At 38.3% G+C, this 24,446-nt stretch overlaps 1 protein-coding gene and 1 pseudogene across 2 annotated transcripts in view; both read left to right on the forward strand.

The window, feature by feature from the left end:
- The window catches only part of MAP3K13 (mitogen-activated protein kinase kinase kinase 13), a 163,930-nt gene that overhangs the window by 39,339 nt on the left and 100,145 nt on the right, over positions 1-24,446 (forward strand). The window lies entirely within an intron of this gene.
- Positions 3,010-4,090, forward strand: LOC307187018 (nucleophosmin-like; annotated as a pseudogene). Its single transcript has one exon. The product of its transcript is annotated as a nucleophosmin-like (transcript).

The following is a 24,446-nucleotide window of genomic DNA, read 5'->3' on the forward strand; positions in this document are numbered from 1 at the left end:
GAAGATACAAAGCATTTTTGCATTCTGCCTGCTGCTGTTTCCATATACTTGTTTGGCCTGCTCTGCCCTGCTCACTTATTGCCTGGCAAACAAACTCCAAGTTATTAACCCCTTGCTTCTCTCAAATCACTCAACTCCTTTAGTAATTCCAGTTCCTAATTGCTTGAAAGCCTTTTTTTTTTTGCCCCCTGTGGAATTCCCACTCTCTGACTCACAGTTCACTGTCCTAATCAGATTCCTCTTTCTGCTGTTTCTGCCCATGAACTGATTTTTATGGAATATGGATTGTCACATAAGAAGTAGAAGGACCAAAATAGAAAGTAGAGGGAAATCAAAGCCAAACTTTACTTAAACCAGAATTTGGCTGAAGGCTGTATTCGGAGAAAGAGATCTGAGGAAGAAGTCAAAATAGTATTGTAATGCCAGTAGAAATATATAAAGAAAAGAGAGTTTAAGGAAGTGTCCCTATAATGTTTTTGGATTGTATTTTAAAAATTGATTACTGTAACAGATATTAGTTTCTCCTGAATGTGGAAAGCTAATAGCCAGATAGGGAAATGTTATCTGTGACATCTGAATGTCTTCCAATGACTTCCTCATGTGGAAAGTGAAGTGATAATATCTCACTCTGCCTTCCTCCCAGGACAACAAATACAATCATAACCAGATAATAAAATATACTACTTCGAGCATTAGTCTAGAATTTAAGGAATAAACTTTGAATGCCATGTTGTGAGATGTGTACCATTGTTTTCATAGCAAAATGATATGATGGATCCTGGTAAAATTCATTTCAAAATACATTTGCAATACAAACTTAGTAGAAACAATTTACACAGGTTGTTCTGCAGACATCAAAGAAATGATGGAACATCTGGAAAGTATAGAACGGCCTTTTTTCTACTTCTCAATAAATGCAACACAAAGTAAACACACCCTTTACAGTACTTTATGACACACCTCATCAAAAAACAGGCAAGAGAGATTACTTAGGCAAATGCTTAGAGGCAGGATTACAACATAGATGACAAAAGAATTTTACATTAGAAATTGAAAACCAATTTTTAGTTTGTATTATAATAGTATAAACAAAAGGGTGAGACATACCTCAGAAGGCATCTAGGGATTGTGAGGTGTCAAATGGAAAGATGTTTACGTAACTCTACTGCTTATTAACCTGGACCTGGGAGCTGAAAGAAACTTGATGTCTTTATAGCAGCCTGATACTTTATTATAATCAGAATGGAAGTTTTAAAAGTTATTGAACCCCACCTCTAGGCTGTCTTTCCATTCTCCTTAACAGCTTTCATAATTTAATAAGATGATGGAGGTGGGGGCACAGTGGCTGCCGAGTGTCTCGGAAACTACAAGCTTTCCTCACTAAAGTTCCCTAAAGTATCTAGGGGATCATAAACCAGGAAACAAACCTCACCAAGAAAGACCATAAAAGGTTACTAATTGAAAACCTGAAAAAGGCTGCCTTGTAATCTCTTACCTGGAAAATGATTAGACAATAAGGTCCATAGGAACAAACATGAAAAACAAAGTGGTTTCTATGGCTGCTTTGAGAAACTGTGAAAGAAAAATAATTTTGCCAGAACTTTTTCCAGTTGAAAGTTTCAAGAATAAACTTTTCAGACAATACTCTTCAGAAATCATATGAGATACACGTTAGCAGCAATAAATACAAATTGGAAATGACCAACATATAAGTGGATATTAACAGTGCTGGTTCACTGAATAAAGCAAAAGAGCAGAAAACATGAGAACCTTACATTCCAGTAGAGAAGTTACCTGCACTCGATAGCAAGACCGTTATGCCCATCTAATGAATTCTTAAATTTTTATATTTATTTTTTATTTCTAGAATTTCCTTCTGATTCTTTTTTTTATACTTTCCATCTCTGTGGTAAAATTCCTCATTTATTCATGCTCCTTGTTTCTCCTAAATCCTTTAACAGAGGGACTTATTGTGATGGCAATTACAAGAATCCATACATAAGTTAAAATTTGTAGAACTGTATACCACAGGAAGTCAATTTCACTGTGTGTTATTTACAGAAAAAACTATGGCCTATTTAAAGCAAAAATAATAACAATGTACAATAGAGTTAAGAGCATATAAAGAAATAAAATATATGATAACAAGAGCACAAAAGTTGGGATTGAAGTAGTACAAAATAGTATGAGGGAGGTTGTAATAAGTTAAAGTTATATAACATAATCTCTAAAACAGTGGTTCTTAGGACGTAGTCAGCCCAGCAGCATCGGCATCACCTGGGAGCTTGTTAGAGATGAAAGTCTCTGGCTCCCCTGCGGACCTGAGTCAGCAGCTCTGGGGGTATGGCTCAACAGTCTTTCTGTGATTCTGATACATGTTAAAATGTAAGAACCATCACTTTAGAGCAAAGGTTGGGAAACTTTTTCTGTAAAGGGTCAGATAATAATATTTTAGGCTTTGTGGTCTCGCAGCGCTGCGTTCTAATAAAGTATTATTTATTCTTTAAAAAAGGCCATGAGCTGGATTTGGTCCATGTGCTGTAGTTGCTGATTTCTACTTTAGAGCAACCATTCACACACACATGCACATGCACATATACACATAAACAGATATAGCTAAAATGCCAGAAAGGAAATAAAAAGTTAAAAAACACAAACAACCCTCTCTATGCACAGTAATGTGGGACCATAAAAATGATCATGCAAGCTGAAATCATGCAAAGCACTTTTAATATCAATGGAAAAAAATATGATTGTTCTGTGACCTTTAAAACCTTTTTTTTTTTTTTTTTTTGCGGTACGCGGGCCTCTCACTGCTGTGGCTTCTCCCGCTGCGGAGCACAGGCTCCGGACGCGCAGGCTCAGCGGCCATGGCTCACGGGCCCAGCCGCTCCGCGGCATGTGGGATCTTCCCAGACCGGGGCACGAACCCATGTCCCCTGCATCGGCAGGCGGACTCTCAACCACTGCGCCACCAGGGAAGCCCCTTTAAAATCTTTTTTGTCATAACATTTTTGGCTTTACTGTGGCGTCATGCCATCCTGTGCGGCTGTTCTCCGGAACAGTAGTTATTTATCTGTCCGCTTTCTCTCCCACCTGAGTGCATGCCACCAACCCATGGAAGATTCGATGGAGATGGACATGAGCCCCCTGAGGCCCCAGAACTATCTTTTCGGTTGTGAACCAAAGGCTGACAAAGATTATCACTTTAAGGTGGATAATGATGAAAATGAGCACCAGTTATCTTCAAGAAGAGGGGCTGGCGCAAAGGATGAATTGCCCACTGTTGAAGCAGAAGCGATGAATTATGAAGGCAGTCCAATCAAAGTAACACTGGCAACTTCAAAATTGTCTGTACAGCCAACGATTTCCCTTGGGGGCTTTGAAATAAGACCACCTGTGGTCTTACGGTTGAAGTGTGGTTCAGGTCCCTTGCATATTAGCGGACAGCACTTAGTAGCTGTGGAGGAAGATGCAGAGTCAGAAGATGAAGAGGAGGAGGATGTGACACTCCTAAGTATGTCTGGAAAGCGTTCTGCCCCTGGAAGTGGTAGCAAGTTTCCACAGAAAAAAATAAAACTTGCTGCTGATGAAGATGAAGATGATAATGATGACAATGATGACTTGATGATGAAGAAGCTGAAGAAAAAGCTCCAGTAAAGAAATCTGTACGAGATACTCCAGCCAAAAATGCACAGAAATCAAACCAGAGTGGCAAAGACTCAAAACCATCAATACCAAGCTCAAAACGTCAAGAATCCTTCAAAAAACAGGACAAAAACTCCTAAAACACCAAAAGGACCTAGCTCTGTAGAAGACATTAAAGCAAAAATGCAAGCAACTATAGGAAAAGGTGGTCCCCTTCCCAAAGTGGAAGCCAAGTTCATCAATAATGTGAAGAATTGTTTCCAGATGACTGACCAGGAGGCTATTCAAGATCTCTGGCAATGGAGGAGGTCTCTCTAAGAAAATAATTTAAACAGTTTGTTAAAATTTTCCATCTTATTTCATTTCTGTAGCAGTTGACATCTGGCTGTCCTTTTTATAATGCAGAGTGAGAACTTTCCCCGCCACGTCTGATAAATGTTGTCCAGGTTCCATTGCCAAGAATATGTTGTCCAAAATGCCTGTTTAGTTTTTAGAGAGGAAACTCCACCCTTTGCTTGGTTTTAAGTATGTATGGAATGTTATGATAGGACATAGTAGTAGTGATGGTCAGACAAATGGAAATGGTGGGGAGACAAATATATACATGTGAAATAAACCAGTATTTTAATAAAGTAGCACTGCTCTTTCTAAAAAAAAATTTTTTTTTTGGCTGGGGCAGTGGAAGAAGATATTTTGCTTGACTGGAAAGGAGCATTAGGGAACTTTCTAGAGGTCTAGAAGTGTTCTAGATCTTGCTTGGGGTGGTGGTTACATGTGTAGAACTGTTGACATTCATTAAACAGAACACTTGCGATCTATGTATTTCATGTATGTAAATTATATGCCACTCAAAGATTTTTTTAAGGTACAAAATAAAGGTCTGGAATAAAATTTGCAGTTCATGTTAAGTGACATCCTTATTACAGATAAAATAAGGTAAATTATACGGAATGAATTCTTTAGGAAGAAAGATGAGGAAGGCAGTCCAGGCAGAGGAAACATTTGCAACGCTTGGGAAGAGGTATGGGAATGAATGACGTTTGAGAAGCATTGCTTTATGCGATGGGGAGCCATGGAAAGATTTTCATTAAGGGAGTGAAATAATCAGAATGTATTTTAGAAAGATTGCTCCTGTAGGAATTGAAGGGGAAGGAGATTAGAAGCAGGGAGATATATTTGGAAGCTCTTGTTACAGGCCATATAAGAAATGAAAGGAACCTAAGGGAAAGATGTGCGAATCAAGAGTGGGGCAAGGGCTTCCCTGGTGGCACAGTGGTTGGGGGTCCACCTGCCGATGCAGGGGATGCGGGTTCGTGCCCCAGTCCGGGAGGATCCCGCGTGCCGCGGAGCGGCTGGGCCCGTGGGCCATGGCCGCTGGGCCTGCGCGTCCGGAGCCTGTGCTCAGCAGCCCGGGAGGCCGCAGCGGTGAGAGGCCCGCGTCCCGCAAAAAAAAAGAGTGGGGCAAAAACTTGAATGATACTTAGATGGAATCAATTGGATTTAGTGACTAGATTTATTAAAATATTAGCAAACATTTGTGAGCAGGCATTGTGCTTTGGGCTGCCATGCCTTATCTCATTTAACCTTTACAGTAACCATCTCAGTAGGTATGGTCATAATTATCACCATCACCAGCACCGCTGTCATTTTCTCCATTATACAGATAATGCTAAGTAACTTGCCCAAGGTTACACAGCTTAAAAGTGCCGGATGCAAAGTTTGTAATGTACAGTTTCTCAGGAATAAATTGTGGGAATTCTTAAGATATTTTATGTCCCAACTTGCTAACACAGTAAGTGGGAAAACAATAACGGAAGACTGATTTCATGACCAAATGTAGAAAAGTCAAGCAAATCATAAAATCAAAAGAAATACAGTCGTCCCATAGTATCCCTATGGGATTGATCCCAGAACCCCTCAAATACCAAAATCCACAGATGCTCAAGTTCCTTATATAAAATGACCTAGTATTTGCATATAACCAAAGCACATCCTCCTGTATACTTTAAATCATCTCTAGATTACTTATAATACCTGACATAATGTAAGTGCTATGCAAATAGTTTTAAATACAATGTAAATGCTATGTAAATAGTTGCTGTTACACTACAAATTTTGCTTTTTGGAATTCTTTTTCAAATATTTTCTATCTACAATGGGTCGAATCCATGGATATGGAACTCATGGATATAGAGAGCCAGCTATACTTGATTTAAATCAAATTCTTGGAACATATAACCTATGCCATATTTTCCAAAGAACAATTCAATAAAATTTCACTTATTTCTTTCTCTATATATTAATTTTCCCCAAAAAAATCTTTAGCAAGAAATATTAAGTTTATTAGTATACATAAGAAAAATATATAAAATTGAAATCATACTGCAATATCATTAAAAGAAATTGACTTTTTCACATAAAATATAAAAAATATTTTTATAAATAGTATAATGTTGAGAAATATTATAAACTGGAAATTAAATTTAATACCATATGAAAAGCCTCCACAGCACTGCTAAGAAAAACTATATTGCATTAAGTTCCTCAAAAAGAAAATATGTAATTGAAATTTACATTTTGTAAATGTACAGTACGTATGTACAATGTATACAATGTATACAATGTATACATACAATGTATTGTATTGTGTTATATAATATATCCTTGTAGCTAAAATTATGCCTATTAGTTTGTACCTCTTAATCCCCTGCCCCTATATTGCCCCACCCCCCTTCCCTCTCCCCACTGGTAACCACTAGTTTGTTCTCTATATCTGTGAGTCTGCTTATTTTTAGTTATATTCACTAGTTTGTTGTATTTTTTAGATTCCAATAATTTGTACCTCCTACTCCCCCACCCCTATACGGCTCCTCCCTCCCTCCCCACTGGTAACCACTGGTTTGTTCTCTATATCTGTGTCCGCTTCTTTTTTGTTATATTCACTAGTTTGTTGTATTTTTTAGATTCCACGTATAAGTGATATCCTAGAGTGTTTGTCTTTCTCTGTTTGACTTATTTCACATAGCATAATGCCCTCCAAGTCCATCCATGTTGCTGCAAATGGCAAAATTTCATTATTTTTTTGATGTAGTATTTCATTGTATATATGTACCATATCTTCTTTATCTATTCATCTATTTATGGACACTTAGGTTGTTTCCGTATCTTGGCAATTATAAATTATGCTGCTATGAACATTGGGATGTATTGTATCTTTTTGAATTAGTGTGTTTTCTTTTTTTAGATACATACCCAGGAGTGGAATTGCTGAGTCATATGGTAGTTCTAGTTTTAGTCTTTTGAGAAACCTCCATACTGTTTTCCACAGTGGCTGCACCAATTTACAGTCCCACCAACAGTGTATGAGGGTTCCCTTTTCTCCACATCCTCACCAACATTTGTTATTTGTGCTCCTTCTGATGATAGCCATTCTGACAGATGTGAGGTGACATCTTATTGTGGTTTTGATTTGCATTTCCCTGATGATTAGCAATGTTGAGCATCTTTTCATGTGCCTGCTTGCCATATGCATTTCCTCTTTGGAAAAATGTCTATTCAGTTCTTCTGCCCATTTTTAATCTGGTTGTTTGTTTTTTTGATGTTGAGTTGTATAAGCTGTTTATATATGTTGGATATTAATCCCTTATTGGTCATATCATTTGCAAATATTTACTTCTATTCACTAGGTTGTCTTTTTGTTTGGTTGATGGTTTATTAATAGAATTTTTTCAAATTTATTTATTTTGTTTATTTTGGCTGTGTTGGCTGTGTTGGGTCTTTGTTGCTGCACGCAGGCTTTGTCTAGTTATGGAGAGCAGGGTCTACTCTTTGTTGCGGTGTGCGGGCTTCTCATTGCAGTCGCTTCTCATTGCGGAGCATGGGCTCTAGGCACGCGGGCTTCAGTAGTTGTGGCACGCGGGTTCAGTAGTTGTGGCTCGCAGGCTTAGGTGCTCCGCGGCATGTGGGATCTTCCCAGCCCAGGGCTCAAACCAGTGTCCCCTGCATTGGCAGGCGGATTCTTAACCACTGCGCCACCAGGGAAGCCCCCTTAATAGAATTTTTTGAGCAGTTTTATGTTTATAGAGAAATGAGCAGAAAGTACCAAGAGTTTCCCATAAACTTTTTCACCTCTACTCCCACCCCAAGTCTTCCCTATTATTAATATCTTGCATGTAGTGTGGTACATTTGTTACAATTGATGAGCCAAAGTTGATACATTATTATTCACTAAAGTCCATAGTTTACATTAGGGTTCATCTTTGTGTTGCAGATTCTATGGGTTTTAAAAAATGTATAATGACAGGTATTTACCATTACAGTATCATGCAGAATATTTTCACTGTGCTCCATCTCTTCATCCCTCCCTCTTTCCCTCTTCCAAATTCCTGGATTTCTTTTACTGTCTCCATAGTTTTGCCTTTTTCCAGAATGGTTGGAATCATATGTATGTAACCTTTCAGATTGGCTTCTGTCACTTAGCACAATTTGTTTTTTCCTTTCCGTTTTCCATCATCAGTCTCACTTGCGTATTAACAGTTTTACTAATATTTTTTTAATTAGCTGTAGGCTTTATTAATTTTCTCTTTTGTTGTTTTTTATTTCATTGGTCTCTATTCTTATCTTTATTATTTTCTCTTCTTTCTTTAGGTTTAGTTCTACTTTTTGTAATTCTTACTTTAGGTTTAGTCTGCTCTTTTTTTTTTTTTTTTTTTGCTTTTTATTTTATATTGGAGCATAGTTGATTAACAATGTTTTGTTAGTTTCAGGTGTACAGCAAAGTGATTCAGTTGTACATATACATGTATCTATTCTTTTTCAAATTCTTTTCCCATTTAGATTATTACCAAATATTGAGCAGCATTCCCTGTGTTGTACAGTAGGTCCTTGTTCGTTGTCTATTTTAAATATAGCAATGTGCTCTGTTTTTTCTAGCTTTTTTGGTGGAAACAAGATCAAGATTATTACTTCAAAATCCTTCTTCTTCTCTAAAACACACATTTAAAGCTATAAAATTTCCTCTAAGCACTGTTTTCTTTGTATCTTGCACATTGTGGCATGTTGGGCTTGTTTCATTTTCATTTAGTTTGAAATCTTTTCTAATTTTCCTTGTGATTTGTTTTTTCACCCATGGGTTATTAGAGGTGTATTTTTAGTATCCAGATATTACAGGGATTTTTTTATTGCAGTAGAGTTGATTTACAATATTATATTAATTTCAGGTGTACAACATAGTCATTCAATATTTTTATAGATTATACTCCATTTAAAGTTATTACAAAATAATGGATATACTTTCTTCTGCTGTACAGTGTATCCTTGTTCCTTGTCTATTTTGTACATAGTAGTTTGTATCTCTTAATCCTATACCCTTTCTTGCTCCCACTTCCTCTCCTCACTGGCAACCACTAGTTTGTTCTCTATATCTGTAAGTCTGTTTGTTTTGCTGTATACATTTGTTTGTTTTATTTTTTAGATTCCATATATAAGTGATAACATAGAGTATTTGTCTTTCTGTAACTTATTTCACTAAGCATAATACTCTCTGGGTCCATCTATCTTTTTGCAAATGGCAGAATTCCATTCTTTTTTATGACTGAGTAATATTCCATTGTGTATATATACCACATCTTTATCCATTCATCTGTTGAAGGACACTTAGGTTGCTTCCATATCTTGGCTAATAATGCTGCTATGAACATTGGGGTGCATGTATCTTTTCAAATTAGTTTTTATTTTTTTTCATATACATACCCAGGAGTGGAATTGCTGGCTCATGTGGCAGTTCTATTTTTAGTTTTTTGAGGAACCTCCATACTGTTTTCCATAGTGGCTGCACCAATTTACAATCCCACCAACAGTGTACAAGGGTTCCCTTTTCTGTGTATCCTCATCAACACTTGTTATTTGTGGTCTTTTTGACGATTCTGACAGGTGTGAGGTGAACAGGGATTTTTTAAAAAGGTATCTTATCGATATATAAAAATACTTATCTTACTGATGTCTAATTTAATTTGTATATGGTCAGTGAACATACTCTTTAAGATTTCAGTCTGGAAATTTATTTATTTATTAAAATTTATTTATTTATTTATTTGGCTGCTCCGGGTCTTAGTTGCAGCACTCGGGATCTTTGTTGCCACGTGCAGGATCTTTGTTGTGGCACGTGGGATCTTTAGTTGCAGCATGTGGGATCTTTAGTTGCAACATGCAGGCTCTTAATTGTGGCATGTGGGATCTAGTTCCCTGACCAGGGGTTGAACCTGGGCCCCCTGCATTGGGAACACAGAGTCTCAAACGCTGGACCACCAGGGAAGTCCCTGGAAATTTATTGAGAAACATTTTAAGGCCCAGAATAAGGTCTATATTGGTGCAACTATCTTTGCACTTATGTATTCTGCGGCTGCTAAGTGCAATGTTCCATGAGTGTCAATTAGAGCAAGATGGTTGATAGTTTTGTTTAAGTCTATCTGCTTATGGATTTCTTTTGTCTACTTCCATTACTACCTATTATTGAGAAAGGGGTGTTAAAATCGCTATGATTGTAGACTTATCTATTTCTGTAGTTCTGTCATCCCATACTTTGAAGCTCTGTTGTTGATTTTGTCCATATTTAGGATTATTTTGTCTTCTTGATTAAGTGGCCCTTTTATTATTATTAAATCTCCCTCTCTATCTCTGCTAATGCTCTTTGTTTTGAAGTCTGTTTTGTCTGGTAAAACAGTCACACCAGCTTTTTTATGCTTAGTATTTGAATGGTATATCATTCCTTCCTCCTTTTATTTTCAAATTGTCTGTCTTTTTTATATATGAGTTGTGTTTCTTAGAAATAGCATATAATCAGATCTTGCTTTTTTTAATCCAGTCTCAGTCTTTACCTTCTAGTCCATCTACATTTAATGTAGTTATTGATATGTTTGTACTTAGGTGTACTTTGTTTTTTGTTTTCTGTTTATCCCTTCTGGGGTTTTTTGTTCCTTATTTCTTCCTTTGATTGATCAATTGACTTTAGTTTAATCAAATGTTTTGTAGTATTCTATTTCAATTCATCTAATGACTGCTTAGCTGTATCTTTTTAAAATTTTTTAGTACTTGGCTGTAGCCATTTTACTGTGTATCCTTAAATGATCACATTCTACATATTAACATGATATCATTTCTTATAGAATGTAAAATCTGTGTATATAAAATATGACAATAGGAACATAAAAGATGGGATGTAATAGAACATGCTTTAGGGTAACATAAGGGATACTTGCGGTGTTGAAACTGTTCAGTATTTTAACTGTAGTGGTGGACATATAAACCTACACAGATGATAAAATTGTATAGAATGTAATGCACACTCACACAAACACATACACACACAAATGAATACAAATAAAATGGGGGAAATCTGAGTAAGATCAGTGGATTATGTCAATATCACTATCCTGTTTGTGATATCATACTATAATTTTACATAACGTTAACGTTGGGGAAAACTGGACAAAGTTTACAAGGGATTGCTCTGTATTATTTCTTCTAACTGTATGTGAATCTACAATTATCTCAATAAAAATTTCAATTTAAAAACTGTTCTTGCTATAAGGCAACCAAACTTTATTGCTTAAAGTAATGAGCCTTCAAGTATCAAGAAAGAAAAAAGTTAGAGAAAGGATATTTCTACTTTGATTCATAATATATAAAACTAGAATATTCAACACTGCTTCGCAGTTCACATCCTGTTTGGTGGAGAGTGGTAGAAGGGATTCAGAACAGTACTCATCAACTTGCCTGCCCTTATGTGTTCCAGATGCGGGCCAGCTGTGCACCCACAGTCCTTTATTGCCATGGCTCGGGCCTAGAGAGACTTTAATAAAAGTAATTATTGAAATAACAAATCTAGCCTCCTGTGTTCAGGAAGGACTGTGTTACAATTGTCCTAGCCCAAAGAGATTTTATCCTGCATTTAAGAATTTACAAGAAGAAAATCCTGTAACTTTGTTCAATCAACAAATGTTTCTTGAATACTTTCTGTTTATCGAAGTACTCTGCTAGTTGCTGAAGACACAGGAATGAAAATGACAGTTACTGATATCAAGCAGCTTAGGGTTTAGTGTAGAATACAAACTTATATACTAGTCATTACAATACAGATGTGTTAGAAATATGCAAAGGGTGCTGTGGAAACACGTCCAACAGATCCAGGGGTGTCATCAAGGGATTCTGAAGGGATAATCTTAAAGGTTAAGTAGAAGCAAGGAAGAGGTGACAGGGCACTCTAGGGAGAGCAACAGCAAGATCATATAGCCTAGTAGGTTAGGAGAACGAGCCATTCACTCTGACTAGAGCCTAGAGCTAGGAGTGGCAGGAAGTGAGGACAGAGAACTTGGTAGGGGCACTATTGTGTGTAGGGGCGGTGTTGAATAGTGTTCCTCTAGAATCCATATTCACCTAGAACCTCAGAATGTGACCTTATTTGGAAATAGACTCTTTGTAGTTATGATTATTTAAGTTAATACGAGGTCGTTCTGGGTAGGATGGGCCCTAAATCCAATGAGTGGTACCCTTATAAGAAGAGGAGAGGACACACAGAGAGAGAAGGGGCCATTTGAAGACAGAGGTAGAGATTGGAGTGAAACAACTACAAGCCAAGGAACACCAAGGATTGCTGGGAGCCACCAGAAGTTAGGAAGAGGAAAGATTCTCCCTAGAGCCTTCAGAGGGAGCATGGCCCCACTGATACCTTGATTTTAGACTTCTAGTCTCAAGAACAGTGAGGGAATAAATTTCTGTTGCTTTAAGCCACCCAGTTTGTATAATTTGTAACAGCAGACCTAAGAAACGAATGCAATATTTAACCCATATTCTGCTTACTATGTGTTAAGCCCATTGTGATGGTTTTAAAATACATCCAGAAATTCTTTTATTCCTCCCTTCAAGAGATAGAGCCTAATTCCTCTCCCCTGGAGTGTGAGCTGGACCCTAATGACTTGCTTCTAATGAATGAATAAAGGGAAATGAGGGCATGCAGCTTTGAGACCAGGTCAGGGGTTAGCGAACTTTACTATATGGGCTGGACGCCTATTTTTATAAATCAAGTTGTATCGGAACATATCGTCCCCATTTGTTTACATATTGTATGTAGCTGACTTTGCAATGAAACAACTGAGGTAAGTAGTTACAATACTCTATGGCATGCAAGCCTAAAATATTTATTATTTAGCCCTTCAAGAAAGTTTACGACAATGAGTTATCACCTCACGCTGGTCAGAATGGCCATTATCAAAAAATCTAGAAACAATAAATGCTGGAAAGGGTGTGGTGAAAAGGGAAACGTCCTGCACTGTTGGTAAATTGATAAACCACTATGGAAAACAGTATGCAGGTTCCTTAAAAAACTAAAAATAGAACTACCATATGACCCAGCAATCCCACTACTGGACATATACCCTGAGAAAAACCATAATTCAAAGAGTCATGTACCACAATGTTCATTGCAGCACTATTTACAATAGCCAGGACATGGAAGAAACCTAAGTGTCCACTGACAGATGAATGGATAAAGAAGATGTGGCACATATATACAAAAGAACATTACTCAGCCATAAAAAGAGATGAAACTGAGTTATTGGTAGTGAGGTGGATGGACCTAGAGTCTGTCATACAGAGTGAAGTAAGTCAGAAAGAGAAAAACAAATACCGTATGCTAATGCATATATATGGAATCTAAAAAAAAAAAAAAAAAAGGTACTGATGAACTAGTTGCAGGGCAGGAATAAAGAGGTAGACATAGAAAATGGACTTGAGGACATGGGGTGGGAGGGCAAAGCTGGGGCGAAGTGAGAGTAGCATCGACATATATACACTACTGAATGTAAAATAGTTGGCTGGTGGGAAGCAGCTGCATAGCACAGGGAGATCGGCTCAGTGCTTTGCGATGACCTAGAAGGGTAGGATAGGGAGGATGGGAGGGAGGCTCAAGAGGGAGGGGATATGGGTACGTGTGTATGTATATGGCTGATTTGCTTTGTTGTGCAACAGAAACTAACACAGTATTCTGAAGTAATGATACTCCAATAAAGATCTATTAAAAAAAAGTTTGCTAATCCCTGAACTAGGGCATAAAAAGCACTGCAGCTTTTTCCTTGCTCTTGATTAACTTTCTTTGGGGGAAGCCAGCTGCCTTGTCATGAGGACAGTCAGAAATTCCTGTTTTCAAGGAATTGAGGGCCCCTGCAAACAACTATGTGAGTGAACAGTCTTGGAAGTACAATTGACCCTTGAACAATGAAGGGAGGTTTGGGGGACCAACCCTCTGCTCAGTTAAAAATCCACATATAACTTACAGGTGGCCCTCTTTAGTCATGGGTCTTCCATATCTACAGTTCCACATCCAGATACTCAAGCAACCGCAGATCATGTATTACTGTAATATTTTTAAAAGCCACATGCAATTTTTTAAAAGCCACATGTAAGTGGACCCGCACAGTTCAAACCTGTGCTGTCCAGGGGTCAACTTTAGTTCCTCAAGCCCCAGGCAAGCTTTCAGATGACTGCATCCCAGTCAACAGCTTGACTGAAACTTCCTGAGAGACCCTGAGCTGGAACCACCCACCTAAGCTGCTCCCAGATTCCTGACCTTCAGAAACTATGTGAAATAATAAAGGTTTGTTGTTTTAAGCTGCTAGGTTTTGGGCAATTTGTTATGCTTCAATACATAACCAATTCACTCATCCTCCCCTTCTGCAGTTTTCCATGCTGCCTACAAGCTGCTCTCCGTGCCTTATCTATTCCTCTGGCTTTGCTATTTTAGAAACACTGGGAAATAAGATCTTTATATAAAGAAACTCCCAGATGACACAGATAAGACTTAGGAAACAAAGGATATTGGAAGGGGGGGGCTGTATCTTTTATACTTTTCATAATTCTCCTTACTAACTAATATAGCACTGTGTATGATTATTGCTGCTGAATGTGACTGTCACTAACGAAGTGTTAGGCTTGTAAACCATGCTTATTTGAGTTTGCTCTATTATGTTACTATTATTTATATAAAACGGAGTATTCAAGTATGCCATTATAATCTTTATTGGGTGTACCTCAAGAGTTTTAGTTGCTTTCTATATTAACCAAGTTGTCTCTAGTCAGGATGGTGTTGAATTCTGTGGGTGTATTAGTTTTCTATTGATGCATCACAATATTATCTTAGTGGCTTAAAACAACACACATTTATTATCTCAGTTTCTGTGGGTCAGGACTTTGAACATGGCCTAGTTGGGCCTTCTACTTAGGGTCTTACAAGTCTTCAATCAAGGTGTTGGCCAGGGTTGGATTCTCATCTGGAAACTTGACTGGGGAGCTCGTGTAGTTACTGACAGCATTCAGTTCCTTGTGGTTGTAGGACTGAGAGCTTCAGCTTTTTGTTTTGGGGTTGGGTTTTTTTGTTTGTTTGGTTTTTGGTTTTTGGTTTTTTTGGTCACTATTACCTATTGGATAGAGGTGTCCCTCAGCTTATAGAGACCACCCGTACTTCTTTGCCATGTGGGGTTCCCCAACATGGCCATTTTCCTTCCTCTCAGCTAGCAAGGGAGAAACTCCAGCAAGACAAGGAGTATATGGTGTTAGGGTATATCCTAATTTCATTCTTTTACAGGTAGCTGTCCAGTTTTCCCAGCACCACTTATTGAAGAGGCTGTCTTTTCTCCATTGTATATTCTTGCCTCCTTTATCAAAGATAAGGTGACCATATGTGCATGGGTTTATCTCTGGTCTTTCTATCCTGTTCCATTGATCTATATTTCTGTTTTTGTGCCAGTACTATCTTGATTACTGTAGCTTTGTAGTATAGTCTGAAGTCAGGGAGCCTGATTCTCCAGCTCCGTTTTTCTTTCTCAAGATTGCTTTGGCTATTCAGGTCTTTTGTGTTTCCATAAAAATTGTGAAATTTTTTGTTCTAGTTCTGTGAAAAATGGCATTGGCAGTTTGATAGGGATTGAATCGAATCTGTAGATTGCTTTAGGTAGTATAGTCATTTTCACAATGTTGATTCTTCCAATCCAAGAACATGGTATATCTCTCCATCTGTTTGTATTGTCTTTATTTTCTTTCATCAGTGTCATAGTTTTCTGCATACAGGTCTTTTGTCCCCTTAGGTAGGTTTATTCCTAGGTATTTTATTCTTTTTGTTGCAATGGTAAATGGGAATGTTTCCTTAATTTCTCTTTCAGAGTTTTCATCATTAGTGTACAGGAATGCAAGAGATTTCTGTGCATTAATTTTGTATCCTGCTACTTTACCAAATTCATTGATTAGCTCTAGTAGTTTTCTGGTAGCATCTTTAGGATTCTCTATGTATAGTATCATGTCATCTGCAAACAGTGAGTTTTACTTCTTTTCCGATTTGGATTCCTTTTATTTCTTTTTCTTCTCTGATTGCTGTGGCTAAAACTTCCAAAACTATGTTGAATAATAGTGGTGAGAGTGGGCAGCCTTGTTTTGTTCCTGATCTTAGTGGAAATGCTTACAGTTTTTCACCATTGAGAATGATGCTTGCTGTGGGTTTGTCATATATGGCCTTTATTATGTTGAGGTAAGTTCCCTCTATGCCTGCTTTCTGGAGAGTTTTTATCATAAATAGGTGTTGAATTTTGTCAGAAGCTTTTTCTGCATCTATTGAGATGATCATATGGTTTTTCTCCTTCAATTTGTTAATATGGTATATCACATTGATTGATTTGCATATACTGAAGAATCCTTGCATTCCTGGGATAAACCCCAGTTGATCCTGGTGTATGATCCTTTTAATGTGCTGTTGGATTCTGTTTGCTAGTATTTTGTTGAGGATTTTTGCATCTATGTTCATCAGTGATATTGGCCTGTAGTTTTCTTTCTTTGCGACATCTTTGTCTGGTTTTGGTATCAGGGTGATGGTGGCCTCGTAGAATGAGTTTGGGAGTGTTCCTCCATCTGCTATATTTTTGAAGAGTTTGAGAAGGTTAGGTGTTAGCTCTTCTCTAAATGTTTGATAGAATTCGCCTGTGAAGCCATCTGGTCCTGGGCTTTTGTTTGTTGGAAGATTCTTAATCAGTGTTTCAGTTTCAGTACATATGATCGGTCTGTTTCTATTTTATATTTCTTCCTGATTCAGTCTCAGAAGGTTGTGCTTTTCTAAGAATTTGTCCATTTCTTCCAGGTTGTCCATTTTATTGGCATATAGTTGCTTGTAGTAATCTCTCATGATCCTTTGTATTTCTGCAGTGTCAGTGGTTACTTCTCCTTTTTCATTTCTAATTCTGTTGATTTGAATCTTCTCCCTTTTTTCCTTATGAGTCTGGCTAGTGGTTTATCAATTTTGTTTGTCTTCTCAAAGAAGCAGCTTTTAGTTTTATTGATCTTTGCTATCATTTCCTTCATTTCTTTTTCATTTATTTCTAATCTGATCTTTATGATTTCTTTCCTTCTGCTGACTTTGGAGGTTTCTTTGTTCTTCTTTCTCTAATTGCTTTAGGTGTAAAGTTAGGTTGTTTATTTGAGATTTTTCTTGTTTCTTGAGGTAGGATTGTATTGCTATAAACTTCCCTCTTAGAACTGCTTTTGCTGCATCCCACAGGTTTTGGATCATCGTGTTTTCACTGTCATTTGTCTCTAGGTATTTTCTGATTTCCTCTTTGATTTCTTCAATGGTCTCTTGGTTATTTAGTAGTGTATTGTTTAGCCTCCATGTGTTTGTATTTTTTACAGTTTTTTTTGTCCTATAATTGATATCTAGTCTTATAGTGTTGTGGTCAGAAAAGATAGTTGATATGATTTCAATTTTCTTAAATTTATGAAAGCTTGATTTGTGACCCAAGATGTGATCTATCCTGGAGAATGTTCCATGCACACTTGATAAGAAAGTGTAATCTGTTGTTTTTGGATGGAATGTCCTATAAATATCAATTAAGTCCATCTTGTTTAATGTATCATTTAAAGCTTGTGTTTTCTTATTTATTTTCATTTTGGGTGATCTGTCCATTGGTGAAAGTGGGGTGTTAAAGTCCCCTACTATTATTGTGTTACTGTTCATTTCCCCTTTTATGGCTGTTAGCATTTGCCTGATGTATTGAGGTGCTCCTATGTTGGGTGCGTAAATATTTACAATTGTTATATCTTCTTCTTGGATTGATCCCTTGATCATTATGTAGTGTAATTCTTTGTCTCCTGTAATAGTCTTTATTTCAAGTCTACTTTTTCTGATACGAGAATTGCTACTCCAGCTTCCTTTTGATTTCCATTTGCATGGAATATCTTTTTCCATCCCCTCATTTTCAGTCTGTATGTGTCCCTAGGTCTGAAGTGGGTCTCTTGTAGACAGCATATATATGGGTCTTGTTTTTGTATCCATTCAGCCAGTCTATGTCTTTTGGTTGGAGCATTTAATCCATTTACATTTAAGGTAATTATCAATATGTATGCTCCTCTTACCATTTTCTTAATTGTTTTGGGTTTGTTATTGTAGGTCTTTTCCTTCCTTGTGTTTCCTGCCTAGAGAAGTTCCTTTAGCATTTGTTGTAAAGCTGGTTTTGTGGTGCTGAATTCTCTTAACTTTTGCTTGTCTGTAAAGGTTTTAATTTCTCCATCGAATCTAAATGAGACCCTTGCTGGGTAGAGTAATCTTGGTTGTAGATTTCTTCCCTTTCATCACTTTAAATATGTCCTGCCCCTCCCTTCTGGCTTTCAGAGTTTCTGCTGAAAGATCAGCTGTTAACCTTATGGGGATTCACTTGTATGTTATTTGTTGCTTTTCCCTTGCTGCTTTTAATATGTTTTCTTTGTATTTAATTTTTGATAATTGGTTTAATATGTGTCTTGGCGTGTTTCTCCTTGGATTTATGCTGTATGGGACTTTCTGCACTTCCTGGACTTGATTATGTCCTTTCCCATATTAGGGAAGTTTTCAACTATAATCTCTTCTTATATTTTCTCAGTCCCTTTCTTTTTCTCTGCTTTTTCTGGGACCCCTATAATTCGAATGTTGGTGTGTTTAATGTTGTCCCAGAGTTCTCTGAGACTGTCCTCAATTCTCTTCATTCTTTTTTCTTTATTCTGCTCTGTGGTAGTTATTTCCGCTATTTTATCTTCCAGGTCACTTATCCGTTCTTCTGCCTCTGTTATTCTGCTATTGATTCCTTCTAGAGAATTTTTAATTTCATTTATTGTGTTGTTCATCATTGTTTGTTTGCTCTTTAGTTCTTCTAGGTCCTTGTTAAACGTTTCTTGTATTTTCCCCATTCTGTTTCCAAGATTTTGGATCATCTTTACTCTCATTACTCTGAATTCTTTTTCACATAGACTGCCTATTTCTTCTTCATTTGTTTGGTCTGGTGGTTTTTTACCTTGCTCCTTCATCTGCTGTGTTTCTCTGTCTTCTCATTTTGCTTAACTTACTGTGTTTGGGTCTCCTTTTCACAGGCTGCATGTTCGTAGTTCCCGTTGTTTTTGGTGTCTGCCCCCTGTGGATAAGGTTGATTCGGTGGGTTGTGTAGGCTTCCTGGTGGAGGGGACTGGTGCTTGTGTTCTGGTGGAGGAGCTGGATCTTGTCTTTCTGGTGGGCAGGACCGTGTCTGGTGGTGTGTTTTGGGACATCTGTGAACTTATTATGATTATAGGCAGCCTGTCTGCTAATGGGTGGGGTTGTGTTCTTGTCTTGCTAGTTGTTTGGCATGGGGTGTCCAGCACTGGAGCTTGCTGGTCATTGAGTGGAGCTGGGTCTTAGCATTGAGACAGAGATCTCTGGGAGAGCTCTCGCCGATTGATATTATGAGGAGCCGGGAGGTCTCCTGTGGACCAATGTCCTGAACTCGTCTCTCCCACCTCAGAGGCTCAGGCCTGACACCCAGCCAGAGTACCAAGACCCTGTCAGCCACACAACTCAGAAGAAAAGGGAGAAAGGAAAAAAAAGAAATAAATAAATAAAATAAAATAAATAAAGTTATTAAAATAAAAAAGATTAAAAATTGTTAAAATAAAAAAATTAAAAAGTAATTTTAAAAAAAGAAGACAGCAACCAAACCAATAAAACAATCCAGTGATAACAAGAGCTAAAAACTATAGTAAAAAAAAAAAAAAACAGACAGACAGAACCCTAGGACAAATGGTAAAAGCAAACATATACAGACAAAATCACAGAAAGAAGCATAAAGATACACACTCACAAAAAGAGAAAAAGAAAAAGAAAATATATATATATATAAGGAAGAAAGCAACCAAATCAATAAACAAATCTACCAGTGATAATAAGTTCTAAATACTAAACTAAGATAAACATAAAACTAGAAACAAATTAGACGCAGAAGGCAAACCCCAAGTCTACAGTTGCTCCCAAAGTCCACCACGTTAGTTTTGGGATGATTCATTGTCTGTTCAGGTCTTCCAGAGATGGATGGAACATCAAGTTGATTGTGGAGATTTAATCCGCTGCTCCTGAGGCTGCTGGCAGAAATTTCCCTTTCTCTTCTTTGTTCGCACAGCTCCTGGGGTTCAGCTTTGGAGTTGGCCCCGCCACTGCGTGTAGGTTGCCTGAGGGCATCTGTTCTTCGCTCAGACAGGACAGGGTTAAAGTAGCAGCTGATTAGGGGGCTCTGGCTCACTCAGGCCTAGGGGAGGACAGGGTATGGAATGCGGGGCGAGCCTGCGGCGACGGAGGCCAGCGTGACGTTGCAACGGCCTGAGGTGCGCCACATGTTCTCCCCGGGAAGTTGTCCCTGGATCACGGGACCCTGGCAGTGGCGGGCTGCACAGTCTCCCGGGAGGGGAGGTCTGGATAGTGACCTGTGCTTGCACACAGGATTCTTGGTGGCTGCAGCAGCAGCCTTAGCATTTCACGCCCGTCTCTGTTGTCTGCGCTGATAGCCGCGCTCGCGCCCATCTCTGGAGCTCATTTAGGTGGTTCTCTGAATCCCCTCTCCTTGCGCACCCCGAAACAATGGTCTCTTGCCTCTTCGGCAGCTCCAGACTTTTTCCCAGACTCCTTCCCGGCTAGCTGTGGCACACTAGCCCCCTTCAGGCTGTGTTCACGCAGCCAACCCCGGTCCTCTCCCTGGGATCTGACCTGCGAAGCCCGAGCCTCAGCTCCCAGACCCCACCCGTCCCGGTGGGTGAGCAGACAAGCTTCTTGGGCTGGTGAGTGCTGGTCAGCACCGATCCTCTGTGCGGGAATCTCTCTGCTTTGCCCTCTGCACCCCTGTTGCTGGGCTCTCCTCCGTGGCTCCGAAGCCTCCCCCCGACCCCATCCCCACCAGTGAAAGGGCTTCCTAGTGTGTAGAAACGTTTCCCCCTTCACAAGCTCCCTCCTAGAGGTACAGGTCCCATCCCCATTCTTTTGTCTCTGATTTTTCTTTTTTCTTTTGCCCTACCCAGGTACGTGGGGAGTCTCTTGCCTTTTGGGAAGTCTGAGGTCTTCTGCCAGCGTTCAGTAGGCGTTCTGTAGGAGCTGTTCCACATGTAGATGTATTTTTGATGTGTTTGTGGGGAGGAAGGTGATCTTCATGTCTTACTCCTCCACCATCTTGAAGATCCTCCTCTATTTATGAGAAACTTTAAAACAGATCTTTCCCTGAAAGATTAAAGATTGTTCCCTTCATTAGTGTGAATAATAAAGAGCTGACTGCAGTGCTGAGTGTGGGTCTACACAGAGTGAGCCTGTTTATGGGTAGCCATATAAAGCTCATTTTAAAAGCAGGCCACACTTTACTGACTCTGTGTTAACATCTTCTCCACTCTGACTTCCAGTTTTTTCTCTGTGAACTTGTACACTGTAATCCAATATGGGAATGAAAAGTGCTGGTGTGTGCCTTACCAGTTTTACATTTGATAAGAACTACCTTGGAAGAATTGTCCTATTTGCTCATATCCAGTTTCCTCAAATCTTCCCCCTTCAAGTTTACCTACTTTTATAACTGACTGTAACCACCCAGCTCAAAATGATCATTCTATCAGAAAGAGAAGAAGGCTTGGTTCAAGCCCTGGGCAAACTGCAGCATAAGGACAAGGTGTGTTTGTATAAGACAAGCCTTTATTCCCTTTACAAACATGCCAACTTGCCAAAGACAAGCAAATGACAAATACTGGCTATAGTCTGGACCAGGAAGAGTGGCTCCCAGCCTTTACTCAGCCTCACCCCACATTCCCAGAACTCTCACTGAGCCTCAACACCAGGCTGTTCTTGGGACATTTTTCTCCAAGGGATAGGACACATTTTTTTCAGCTAAGGGCTTGATCTTACCTTTCTATGTCAACAGAGGGCAGCAGAGAGCACCACTCTGTAGCCTAACCTGTAGGCCTCAAACTGGGTGAAGCCCAATCCCCTAGTGCCTACAGAGACAAATAACATGGGTGATATTTTTAGCTATGGCTAAGACTAGGGCTGTTACAGGCATGGGGGGGGGGGGGTTGCTAAACATTTTGCATTATGTAGAAAAGTCCCATGCATGGAAGAATATTCCCACCCCCAAATGTTAGTTAACTTCCTTCTGGTATTGTTCTCCAACCTCAAGTAAAGCATTCCTGCCTAACTTAGCACTTTCACCATTTTGTGTTGTTATTCATCTTAGCAAAGCTCCTTGATACTACAAACTGGCCTTTTCATCTTTGCATTTTCACTTTTTAAACTCATTTTAAATTTTAGTCATTGAATGATCGTAGACAGATCTTTAATAGGGGAGGGACAAGAGGTAATGGATAGAATTTAAAAGTATGTCAGTAGGTTACAGAGTTTAGATAGAGCTGGATTAGATGAGCCCATCTTCTTGAACCTTAATTTTCTCACATATAAAATGAGACTAACATATACCCTATTTTAAAATACTCTGTAAATTGTAAAGTGAAGGACAAAATTTTTTACAAAGAATGTCTAGGACCAGATTTGTTCCCAATGATTATTTTTGGAAATTAGATATCCAAACCTCTGAAAGAGCACAACTACGTAAAGAAGATATTTTAGCACAAAAGGCATGGTATATAATATGGGACATAAAAAAATAACAAGAAACAGATAGGTATTGTATGTATATATCATTGAATAGTGATTTTTGAAGTTTTTGTACCACAACTCACAGTGGGAAGCATAGCTTTTATAGTGTCCCATTACATATATATAACAAGTTTCTTGAAACAATATACTTAACTTCACCACATGGGATATACTATTTTCTGTTCTATTTCATCTAGTTTTTAAAATGATAGTCATGACCTACTAAATTAATTTTTTATTGAAGTACAGTTGATTTACAATGTTGCATTAATTTCTGCTGTACAGCAAAGTGATTTGGGTATATATATGTTATATTATATATATTCTTTTTCATATTCTTTTCCATTATGACTTATCACAGGATGTTGAAAATAGTTCCCTGTGCTATACAGTAGGACCTCGTTGTTTATCCATCCTGTATATAATAGTTTGCATCTGCTGACCCCAACCTCCCAATCCATCTCTCTCCCACCCCCTCCCCCTTGGCAGCCATAGGTCTGTTCTCTATGTCTGTGAGTCTGTTCTGTTTTGTAGGTAGGTTTATTTGTGTCATATTTTAGATCATATACATATATATATGTATATATGAGACCTGTTAAATTATTTTCCCAACAACAACTTTGATTCTTTAAAACAAATATGTCAAATATCTGAGTCGATCAAAAATAAATATTTCGGGGCTTCCCTGGTGGCGCAGTGGTTGAGAGTCTGCCTGCCGATGCAGGGGACACGGGTTCGTGCCCCGGTCTGGGAAGATCCCACATGCCGCGAAGCGGCTGGGCCCGTGAGCCATGGCCGCTGAGTCTGCGCGTCCGAAGCCTGTGCTCTGCAACGGGAGAGGCCACAACAGTGAGAGGCTCACGTACCGAAAAAATAATAATAAATAAATAAATAAATAAATAAATATTTCGGGTGCCTCTTTTCCTAGGCCTCTGTGCATATAGTCTGCCTGGGTGGTCCTGAACAATTCATTTCATGAAATAAATTCTAACAGCTTCTTTTTCATTTGCCTATTATTGCTCTTACCACTGTCACAGATCAGGCTGCCAGGCCATGGATTATTCACAGGCCTGTGGATCATACCCTTAAAATGGACTTCTTCAATAACTACTGTAGCATAACTTTTAAAATGGTTGATTATACATATTCCTCTGAAAACATATCCAGTTGTTTGGATGCTTTTTGTTTGAGACTCCCAGTCAAGTTATTTTTCTCTTACAAACAGACTAGTATAATGAGAGCATAGGTTCTGGAAACTGCTGCCCTTTTTTTTTTTTAAACTGGCTTTGTGATTTCAAATTATTTAGCTTTTCTGTGTCTCACGTTCCAAATCTTAAAACGGGGATCAAAATACCTACTCAAATCATTGTATTAATTGAGGTATTTATATGGGGCCCTTAGCATAATAGTTGATATATAGTAAAAATTGATAAAAGTCACTGACTTTATTTTTTTTTTAATTTATTTTTATTGAAATATAGTTGATTTACAATGTTGTGTTAGTTTCAGGTCCCCCCCCCCTTTTCCCTTTGGTAACCATAAGTTTGTTTTCTATGTCTGTGGGGTCTGTTTCTGTTTTACGTATAAGTTCATTTGTATCTTTTTTTTTTTTTTTTTTAGATTCTACATATAAGCGATATCATTTGATATTTGTCTTTCTCTGTCTGGCTTACTTCACTTAGTATGATAATCTTTTTTTTTTAAATAAATTTATTTATTTATTTTTTGGCTGCGTTGGGTCTTTGTTGTTGTGGTGCACAGGCTTCTCATTGCGGTGGCTTCTCTTGTTGCAGAGCACGGGCTCTAG

The sequence above is a fragment of the Stenella coeruleoalba genome, assembly GCF_951394435.1.
Source record: "Stenella coeruleoalba genome assembly, chromosome: 5".
Classification (NCBI taxonomy): domain Eukaryota; kingdom Metazoa; phylum Chordata; class Mammalia; order Artiodactyla; family Delphinidae; genus Stenella; species Stenella coeruleoalba.